The sequence below is a fragment of the Lytechinus pictus genome, chromosome 16, assembly GCF_037042905.1.
Source record: "Lytechinus pictus isolate F3 Inbred chromosome 16, Lp3.0, whole genome shotgun sequence".
In the NCBI taxonomy this organism is placed as follows: domain Eukaryota; kingdom Metazoa; phylum Echinodermata; class Echinoidea; order Temnopleuroida; family Toxopneustidae; genus Lytechinus; species Lytechinus pictus.
In genome coordinates, this window is record NC_087260.1 from 1740627 (window position 1) to 1752954 (window position 12328).

Consider the following 12328-nt stretch of genomic DNA (forward strand, 5'->3'; position numbering starts at 1 on the left):
GTTGATACATGTATGGTACCTTGTTTATATTATGTCATAAGATACCTTTTGTTGAACATTTCAAGTCTTTTGTTCTTTTTTACGATGTTATCAGTATTGTTGGAACTGGGCTTGTTCAGGGTATTTTTTCCTATGGTTTATGCAGATCCCCATTTCATTTTCATGTTTAATATCGCCCCCCCCCCCCAAAAAAAAAAAAAAAAAAAAAAAAAATCTTATATTTTGTATTTATTTACAGTACTTCTTTAGATTGAGAGTAAAATAGTGCAAATTGAAGTAATAATAAGTAAATAATTGAAGTAATAAATAAGTAATAAGCCAGTTTGTAGTTCCACTCTGTGATGATCAGAAGATTCTGCGCATGATCAGAGGAAGGTCATTGGTACTAAAGTGACATGGTGGTTTAAAATCTAATGAGATAAGCACCAACTTTGATGTCTTGATTATTCATATATTCTTTTTAGTTGTGTTTTTCATTTACATCCACAAAAAAAAAAAAAATGCGTCCACGAACGACTGGCATTTCACAGTTTGCCAAGTACATTGTGCAACATGCTATAATTATGCATTCAAAGTAGAAATGCAAAAATACCTAGAGTGTTCATTTGTGTGCTATTCTAGTCACCTGGTCTACCGGGTATTCAATTTCTTCATCCAGCTACATGTACATGTATGTAAGGCATGTTTACGTAATATCTTGTTTTATAATCTGCCTATTATAATGAAAGAAATGAAAGGTCATTTGACCAAAATTGTCCATGAAGTAACTACGAACTGGTCTATTGAGTAGTCATTTTCTTACAATATTTTCTTTTATTGTCAGGTATGCCAATATGGTCAAAGATTGAATCAGGAAAAGTTCCCAAGTATCCTGAGCTGGTCCAGATTCTTGAAAACACCATGAAACTAAGTTACAGACAGATCTAATGTTATGTACTAAGGTAAGTATCTAGAGTTAAAATTGTGATTTTATACCCACTACGTCATGTGTCAGAGCTGCCTTTTATGTTTACTGATTTTAATGATTGATTGCATTGATCATTATATATACTGTAATCAATTGCATTGATCATTATACTGTAATCAATTGCATTGATCATTATATATACTGTAATCAATTGCATTGATCATTATATACTGCAATCAATTGCATTGATCATTATATATACTGTAATCAATTGCATTGATCATTATATATACTGCAATCAATTGCATTGATCATTATATATACTGTAATCAATTGCATTGATCATTATATATACTGTAATCAATTGCATTGATCATTATATATACTGTAATCAATTGCATTGATCATTATATATACTGTAATCAATTGCATTGATCATTATATATACTGTACTGTAATCAATTGCATTGATCATTGTATATACTGTAATCAATTGCATTGATCATTAGATATACTGTAATCAATTGCATTGATCATTATATATACTGTAATCAATTGCATTGATCATTAGATATACTGTAATCAATTGCATTGATCATTAGATATACTGTAATCAATTGCATTGATCATTATATATACTGTAATCAATTGCATTGATCATTATATATACTGTAATCAATTGCATTGATCATTATATATACTGTACTGTAATCAATTGCATTGATCATTGTATATACTGTAATCAATTGCATTGATCATTATATATACTGTAATCAATTGCATTGATCATTATATATACTGTAATCAATTGCATTGATCATTATATATACTGTAATCAATTGCATTGATCATTATATATACTGCAATCAATTGCATTGATCATTAGATATACTGTAATCAATTGCATTGATCATTATATATACTGTAATCAATTGCATTGATCATTATATATACTGTAATCAATTGCATTGATCATTATATACTGCAATCAATTGCATTGATCATTATATATACTGTAATCAATTGCATTGATCATTATATATACTGCAATCAATTGCATTGATCATTATATATACTGTAATCAATTGCATTGATCATTATATATACTGTAATCAATTGCATTGATCATTATATATACTGTAATCAATTGCATTGATCATTATATATACTGTAATCAATTGCATTGATCATTATATATACTGTACTGTAATCAATTGCTTTGATCATTGTATATACTGTAATCAATTGCATTGATCATTAGATATACTGTAATCAATTGCATTGATCATTATATATACTGTAATCAATTGCATTGATCATTAGATATACTGTAATCAATTGCATTGATCATTAGATATACTGTAATCAATTGCATTGATCATTATATATACTGTAATCAATTGCATTGATCATTATATATACTGTACTGTAATCAATTGCATTGATCATTATATATACTGTACTGTAATCAATTGCATTGATCATTATATATACTGTAATCAATTGCATTGATCATTATATATACTGTACTGTAATCAATTGCATTGATCATTATATATACTGTAATCAATTGCATTGATCATTATATATACTGTACTGTAATCAATTGCATTGATCATTAGATATACTGTAATCAATTGCATTGATCATTATATATACTGTAATCAATTGCATTGATCATTATATATACTGTACTGTAATCAATTGCATTGATCATTGTATATACTGTAATCAATTGCATTGATCATTATATATACTGTAATCAATTGCATTGATCATTATATATACTGTAATCAATTGCATTGATCATTATATATACTGTTCTGTAATCAATTGCATTGATCATTATATATACTGTAATCAATTGCATTGATCATTATATATACTGTAATCAATTGCATTGATCATTATATATACTGTAATCAATTGCATTGATCATTATATATACTGCAATCAATTGCATTGATCATTAGATATACTGTAATCAATTGCATTGATCATTATATATACTGTAATCAATTGCATTGATCATTATATACTGCAATCAATTGCATTGATCATTATATATACTGTAATCAATTGCATTGATCATTATATATACTGCAATCAATTCCATTGATCATTATATATACTGTAATCAATTGCATTGATCATTATATATACTGTAATCGATTGCATTGATCATTATATATACTGTAATCAATTGCATTGATCATTATATATACTGTAATCAATTGCATTGATCATTATATATACTGTAATCAATTGCATTGATCATTATATATACTGTAATCGATTGCATTGATCATTATATATACTGTAATCAATTGCATTGATCATTATATATACTGTAATCAATTGCATTGATCATTATATATACTGTAATCAATTGCATTGATCATTATATATACTGTAATCAATTGCATTGATCATTATATATACTGTAATCAATTGCATTGATCATTATATATACTGTAATCAATTGCATTGATCATTATATATACTGTAATCAATTGCATTGATCATTATATATACTGTACTGTAATCAATTGCATTGATCATTATATATACTGTAATCAATTGCATTGATCATTATATATACTGTAATCAATTGCATTGATCATTATATATACTGTAATCAATTGCATTGATCATTATATATACTGTAATCAATTGCATTGATCATTATATATACTGTAATCAATTGCATTGATCATTATATATACTGTACTGTAATCAATTGCATTGATCATTATATATACTGTACTGTAATCAATTGCATTGATCATTATATATACTGTACTGTAATCAATTGCATTGATCATTATATATACTGTAATCAATTGCATTGATCATTATATATACTGTACTGTAATCAATTGCATTGATCATTATATATACTGTAATCAATTGCATTGATCATTATATATACTGTACTGTAATCAATTGCATTGATCATTAGATATACTGTAATCAATTGCATTGATCATTATATATACTGTAATCAATTGCATTGATCATTATATATACTGTACTGTAATCAATTGCATTGATCATTGTATATACTGTAATCAATTGCATTGATCATTATATATACTGTTCTGTAATCAATTGCATTGATCATTATATATACTGTAATCAATTGCATTGATCATTATATATACTGTAATCAATTGCATTGATCATTATATATACTGTAATCAATTGCATTGATCATTATATATACTGCAATCAATTGCATTGATCATTAGATATACTGTAATCAATTGCATTGATCATTATATATACTGTAATCAATTGCATTGATCATTATATACTGCAATCAATTGCATTGATCATTATATATACTGTAATCAATTGCATTGATCATTATATATACTGCAATCAATTCCATTGATCATTATATATACTGTAATCAATTGCATTGATCATTATATATACTGTAATCGATTGCATTGATCATTATATATACTGTAATCAATTGCATTGATCATTATATATACTGTAATCAATTGCATTGATCATTATATATACTGTAATCAATTGCATTGATCATTATATATACTGTAATCGATTGCATTGATCATTATATATACTGTAATCAATTGCATTGATCATTATATATACTGTAATCAATTGCATTGATCATTATATATACTGTAATCAATTGCATTGATCATTATATATACTGTAATCAATTGCATTGATCATTATATATACTGTAATCAATTGCATTGATCATTATATATACTGTAATCAATTGCATTGATCATTATATGTACTGTAATCAATTGCATTGATCATTATATATACTGTAATCAATTGCATTGATCATTATATATACTGTAATCAATTGCATTGATCATTATATATACTGTAATCAATTGCATTGATCATTATATATACTGTAATCAATTGCATTGATCATTATATATACTGTAATCAATTGCATTGATCATTATATATACTGTAATCAATTGCATTGATCATTATATATACTGTAATCAATTGCATTGATCATTATATATACTGTAATCAATTGCATTGATCATTATATATACTGTAATCAATTGCATTGATCATTATATATACTGTAATCAATTGCATTGATCATTATATATACTGTAATCAATTGCATTGATCATTGTATATACTGTAATCAATTGCATTGATCATTATATATACTGTAATCAATTGCATTGATCATTATATATACTGTAATCAATTGCATTGATCATTATATATACTGTAATCAATTGCATTGATCATTATATATACTGTAATCAATTGCATTGATCATTATATATACTGTAATCAATTGCATTGATCATTGTATATACTGTAATCAATTGCATTGATCATTATATATACTGTAATCAATTGCATTGATCATTATATATACTGTAATCAATCTTAAAAATCAGCCCCATAATCAGTCACTAAGCTCTTTGTTAGACCTTCATCAGGCTTATTTCTTCTCACATACCTTTTTTTTTACTTTGGATCTCCCAGAGTATTATATGATGTTTTTTCCATATTTTTGCAATTTATTGATATGATTGTTTTGTGCAAATTATCATTGAACTGTACATTGACAAAATATCGTGTCTGTGTCTTTCATGCATATAGAGGGCAAAATGAAATGGCTGTCATCTTTTTGTTTGTATTATTTTTGTACAGTAGTTATTAATTACATGTACAGGTATTGTATAGTTATCGGTGATGCAAAATTCTTTTGGCTGACAAAATTGTCAAATTTGATAGATCTGACTGTAAATTGGTATTATATTGAAAAAACGTTGTGTGTCTGCATTTTTATATTACAGGACAGAACAAACCGACTGTTCTCCTTTGTACGTGTATGAACCTGATGTCTTTCGTTGCCTGCAGTTTTATGCCTTTACGAAGCTTCTCACTTCCCACCAATTCATTTCAAGAGACAGATGTTTGCATTTGTGATCCCTAATAAACACAGACTTAATTTGAACTCTTTGCTATATGGAAGTGGGAATCTTCTACAACAGGCCAACCTCCAATCCAGTGTATGACTATATGAAGGCCGGGGTGGAAAGCTTCACGGGGCAAGCCACGGCTGGATGTGCATCTGTTTTTTGACGGGAAACGGATGCGTCCACCAACGGAGGATAAACCTGCTATACACAACAGAATACATCAGATTGAAGTATATTTAATAATCGTATTATATTCTATGATACATGTTATTTTTACCTCTCTCCAATGTATTTCTTGAAATATTTTTTCTTTGTGAAATTGTATAGCTATTGGATGTGTGAACTTTTGATGGTATTGAGTCTACATGTAGTTCTATTACCTAAGTTCATTCTCTTTTGTTCTACATGTACCTAATTTTTAACTACATTTCTGTCTCTATATTTCTATAGAGCTTCTCTATTTTGGTGGGAGTCAATTGTCATAAAGGTGTGATACTTCTAAATTTATTTTATTTTCATGAAAATGATTTGTGTAGACAAAACGTTGATTTTAAAGCATTTTCGACCTTGTATTTTCATACATATTGGCAGTGTCATGGGGAAGGGGGTGGTAATCGGTGGTTATAAGTTATAGCGATTGGTCGAAATGTACATGTTTAATAGCAGTTCTATTCTCAAAATAATATTTTTTATTAAATGTTGTTTAAAAAATATATGAAATCACTGATTTTTTTTGTGCGTGTGCAAACAAATTTCGATTGTTTTTCCACCATCATATTAAATGTTTCTTGTAGATATTGGTTTTCATCGTGAATTATTCTGCAAAAATCGTTTTATTGATAAAATTTAGGTATTGTGTGGGAAATTTGAAAGTTAGTGAATTATGTTTTTTGATGATGTTGAAATTAAATCATTTTATTGATATAATTCATGGATTGTTTTGTAAATTTGAAGGCAGCAATTCATGTTTTTTGTGATGGTAGATGAGATCGTGTAGAGCAGGTAGGTGTTTCATAAAGCTGTTTGTAAGTTACAAGCGACTTTACAAACGACTGGTGATCCTTTCTTGTAGTTGGTAATACAAGCTGGATTTTCCATTGGCCTTGATCTAGTTCCTAAGAAAGGGTCACCAGTCAATACAGTACATAATATACACAAGAGAAGTAACATTGTTCTTTTATGATCAGTAAATGAAATGTGCAATAAAAGCCATGAATGTTAATCCCCTCCTTTTTTTCAGAACAGTGATAAGTATCAAGATGTTTTTTTTTGGGGGGGTGAAAATCTTGAAAAATCTTTTTAGCGAAATAGAAGTCCACTCTAGGCTAGGATTCAAAATGATTCAATCGCTGTACAGCACAAATATGTATACTTCATGATGATTGTGTGATTTTATTATTTTTTTTCATTAAATTGATAGTGAAGCAAAAGTAAAAATTTGTAGCTTCAGTATTTGGATGGAATACAAGTGGATCATGTGTGCATTTTAATACAGGTTGATCAATAGTGTGTGGAGGATCTGCATGCGAATGAAATACAGATTCAAACATTGTATATTTTGTAATTATTGTTTTATTATATTAACATAAAAAAATTGACCTGGTTTCATTGAGGTATAATTATGAAATACATGTATAGTATTATTAATAGTATGTATTGATCCATTATCATGTAAAAATATCAGCTTATTCTTGAACACATGAGAGGAGCCATTTTTTAAAGGAGAATGAAACCCTTGAAACCAGCTGAATCCATATCAAAGAAACATATTGTTGAAAGTTTGAGGAAGATTGAATGAATAATAAGAAAGTTATAAGCATTTGAATATTGAGATCACTAATGCCATGTAGATCCTCCCAATTGGCAATGCGACCAAGATCTGTGCTGTCACACACGTACAACTCCCTCATTACTTTAGTACTTATTTCACTTATATTCTCACTTTTATAGAATCTATCACAAGGTGAGGTGTTCTCTTTATGAGAGGACAAGTACATGTACAGAGGTTTCACAACATTATATCATTGATGAATTGTTTGTCATATGATTAGAATGAGCAAAAAGAGATGTTTTGGGGTATATTTTCAGTGTCCAAAAGGGGAGAGTTGTTCATCTGTGACATCATAGATCTTGGTCGCATTGCCAATGGGAGGATCTCCATAGCATTAGTGATCTCGACATTCAAATGCTCATAACTCTTCTATTGCTAGTCCTATTTTACTCAAACTTTTGTTGATCTTATTCTTTGATTTTTCTGCTTTCACAAAAGCTAACTTGCTCCAAGAGTTTCATTCTCCTTTAAGTACTAAAGTGGCTATGAATAATGGTCGGTATCAATGGTTCAAAGAAGAGAGTCAGATTCAAGGAAAATATAAAACAAATAATTTGTGCTTTTCCATGCCCCATCATGCATCATCAGAATCAATAGTGCAAACATGTACATGTAGTAAGATTCAAAGAAGATGTAAAACAAATGTGCTTTTCACAATATAAGCGACACCAACGCAAAGTTCAGTATCACGAGAGGCTTGTTTTCCCTGTTGCTAGAAACTTGCAATTGATTGCAAGTCAATTTTTGGTCCACTATTCAATCATAAGTCTTGTAATTAATTGCAATTTCTTAATTGATCGCTAGTCTGCTTCTTATATCAACAAATATTAACTTTAGTTGATATTGTTCCTATCAATTGTAATGGAATTTGCCATTGATTGAATGCAAATATATTTTCTTGAAACACACCATTAATTGCATGGGCAGGGAGTAAGAATCAAACAATTTCAAAATATTTTAATGATTGATAAATCCCAAACAAACACAGGGAAAAATGAGGATAAAACAACTGGTATATAAACTACTAATGAGATCCCTGGAAAAGTAGTGTTTAAAATGTAAATGAGGCTTGTAATTATCAATCACTTTGAGAGAGAAACACTGATTAACATGTTGAGTAAACCGGTCAACCACTCTCTGATTTTTACCTAGTACATGTATTAGTGATGTCACCATTAGAGCGCAACTTCAGCGCATGTTACAGTGTATTATGAAACACACAAGTGGCCGTCCCCGAGAATTAATTTATCATGCAATAAATTCATATAAGGGATCCTCTTTTTTTTTTAACTGAATTTTCACTAATGCCTTTGTCTATTCTGCAGTTTGCTTATGTTTAACATCATTAATTCATTAATTTTTATGGATAGGGTAGGGATAATGGTCTATTTATCAAATAATATTGACTCTTTTTCAATTCTTTACAAATTGACTTGGAACGTGTATCACATATGTATGTTATTTTATTAAATGCAATGATTCGGATGACTTGGAATTGTGTTGATGGTTTCCATTCTTTGCAGTGTTGGTTTGCTACTCCCTACCATATGAACATGCCCCATACTAACTGTTAATGGGGATAGGCCCATTTTCATGAAATGTGTTATCGATAATAATTCATTCACATTGTGCTACACTGAACCTAAATGCATGGACCTGGGAAGCACCCCCAAGTTTTTCCTAGGGGGTGCTGCGTGTATTATTTTCCATATGAACATGCCCCATACTAACTGTTAAAGGGGATAGGCCCATTTTCATGAAATGTGTTATCGATAATAATTCATTCACATTGTGCTACACTGAACCTAAATGCATGGAACTGGGAAGCACCCCCAAGTTTTTCCTAGGGGGTGCTGCGTGTATTATTTTCCATATGAACATGCCCCATACTAACTGTTAAAGGGGATAGGCCCATTTTCATGAAATGTGTTATCGATAATAATTCATTCACATTGTGCTACACTGAACCTAAATGCATGGACCTGGGAAGCACCCCCAAGTTTTTCCTAGGGGGTGCTGCGTGTATTATTTTCCATATGAACATGCCCCATACTAACTGTTAAAGGGGATAGGCCCATTTTCATGAAATGTGTTATCGATAATAATTCATTCACATTGTGCTACACTGAACCTAAATGCATGGACCTGGGAAGCACCCCCAAGTTTTTCCTAGGGGGTGCTGCGTGTATTATTTTCTATAGGCAGCACCCCCTGGAATTATGGTTGATGTGTCACATAGGAGAAATATATGGAAAATGGCCAACATCTTGTGTTAAAACCCTTTTTTGGGCTTATCAAATTTCTTGGCACCAAAACAGCCTTCATTTTGTAGTGAAACCTTTTTTGCTTGTCAAAGTTACATAGGCGGATCCAGAGGGCGCAAGGGGCCCGGGACCTATTGGCGAGAAGGCATTTCAAAAAGAAAAGGAAGGGAAAAGATAGGAGGAAATAAGAAGATGAAGAAGAGTGAATAAAATATGGTATGGGACGACTTGGAAAATAAAATTAAAAACCTTTCATGTCGCTATATAAAGTTTTCGCTCGCACTTTGCGTTCGCATTGCATGTTTGATGAGATAGGCCTACATGATTTTCTTCCTCAATAGGCTGATATGGAGCTTAAAACATCAAGTTTTGAAGTCAATATACAAAACATTTCATCTCCGACATCGAGCTTTCATTATTTTGTTTGATTTATATATTGATTTTCAAAAAGTGCTCTGTAAAATGTCCGTTTTATTGTCTCAGTATCGACATTTTCAGCTCGTGCTGCTCGCTCGCATTATTTGATTTGTCAGGTACCTATTCTCTTTGTGTATTCCATAAAGTTCTTAAAATATCCCTTTTCAGGTTTGATTGTCAAAACCTATTAGCCAGCGCTGTGCACTCGCATTTTGATTGGTAATGTATACCTCATTGATTTCCTCTATAATAAGCAATTCTATAACAAACTACTTAAAATGCCCTTTTCATGACATCGCAATTTGCGCTCTCGTTAATTTGTTAAAAATATATTAACCCATGCATCCTTTTCATAATTACACAAGTGCTTAGAATTTCAGATTTCGGGAATTAATATCAACAAATTTCGAGCTATCATTAGGCTTATTAGGAATAGGAATAGAAGAAAGTCATCGTTTTCATATGATGACAAAATGTCCTTAGAATGTCCAGGTCCTAGATCAAAATAAAAATATCAGCTTGCTCTTCGCGCTCAAATCATTTATTAAGAGCAATCCATAATATAGTGGCCCGGCCAATCAGGGAAAATATGGGTGACATTTTTTCGCCCCCCCCCCCCTTTATTGGCGAAAGCTGGATCCGCCCCTGAATTTAGGCCTACAGTACTTCAGCACCCCCAGCCAAAAAATCGTTCCCAGGGCCCTGCCTAAATGGTGGGTGTTTCACAAAGCTGTTTGTAAGTTACAAATGACTGCTGATCCTTTGTGAAATATCCCTGTATAATTGAGTTATGACCTAAGAACATGTTCCAGTCAGCTAAATGAAATGCTCATCTGGCCACAACCTTGTCTCTACAATGATGATCAACATGTTCTGCTTAACTACTGCCTTCATAAGGCCTATTTCCGAAGGCAACAATGGGAGAAAACCAGGAAGAAGATTCATCACATGGAGGTACCGAAGCATAGATTGAGCTGGGAAGATTATACTGTACATCTGAATTGATTAGTCCTAGATAGGCACAGCTATATGTATGTAAATGCTCATTATTTGAATTGTCAAGAGTCAATGGAATTAATTGATATTGATAAACAAAATTTATGTAATCTGGGCCCATAACAAATTGATCGATGATCATAACTTTTTGTACATTTTCTCACTAACAGACATGTTGAATTGTACAAGTGATTGCATCGTCACCATCATTGTCATCACTACCACTATCGTCATCACCATCGTCAACACCACCAAGGTCACAGACATCGTTATCATCACTGTTATCAGCTTCATCATTATCATCATCATCAATGTCATAACGATTATCATCACCACCATCACTGTTATCATCATCACTATCACTGTTATCATCAAAACCATTACTATCATCACTATCACTGTTATCATCATCAAAACCATTACTATCATCACTATCACTGTTATCATCATCAAAACCATTACTATCATCACTATCACTGTTATCATCATCAAAACCATTACTATCATCACTATCACTGTTATCATCATCAAAACCATTACTATCATCACTATCACTGTTATCATCATCAAAACCATTACTATCATCACCAACAGCTCACTTCCAAGGTACCCCTACATCAGACCTGCCAACCTCTGGGAATGAAAAACTGTATTCTGTGATTAAAAAAACTGTATTTTTCCCAAAAAGTGTATTTCATAATAAAATGCTTGGCGCACTCTCATCGCGGCGCTCAAGCTGCATGCAAGCTAAAATGCACACTGCTCTTGCAGATGAAAAAAAACCCATTAAAACATGTGTATATCTTTTTTTACAAAAAACGTATTTTTCAAAGAAAAAACGTACTGCCGTATTTTGGTTGCAAAAACGTACTAAATACGGCTAAAACGTACTGGTTGGCAGGTCTGCTACATCAATCTAAGATCATGCAATACATAATGTACATCTCGACAAATTGTGTTA

General features: G+C 30.9%; 1 long non-coding RNA gene across 1 annotated transcript; it reads left to right on the forward strand.

Annotated features, from left to right (window-relative positions):
- Window positions 1-822: 822 nt before the first annotated feature.
- Window positions 823-9185, forward strand: LOC135156925 (uncharacterized). The gene is made up of 2 exons (XR_010295976.1): window positions 823-941; window positions 5734-9185. It is a non-coding gene; the product is annotated as an uncharacterized LOC135156925 (long non-coding RNA).
- The last annotated feature ends 3143 nt before the right edge of the window (window positions 9186-12328 follow it).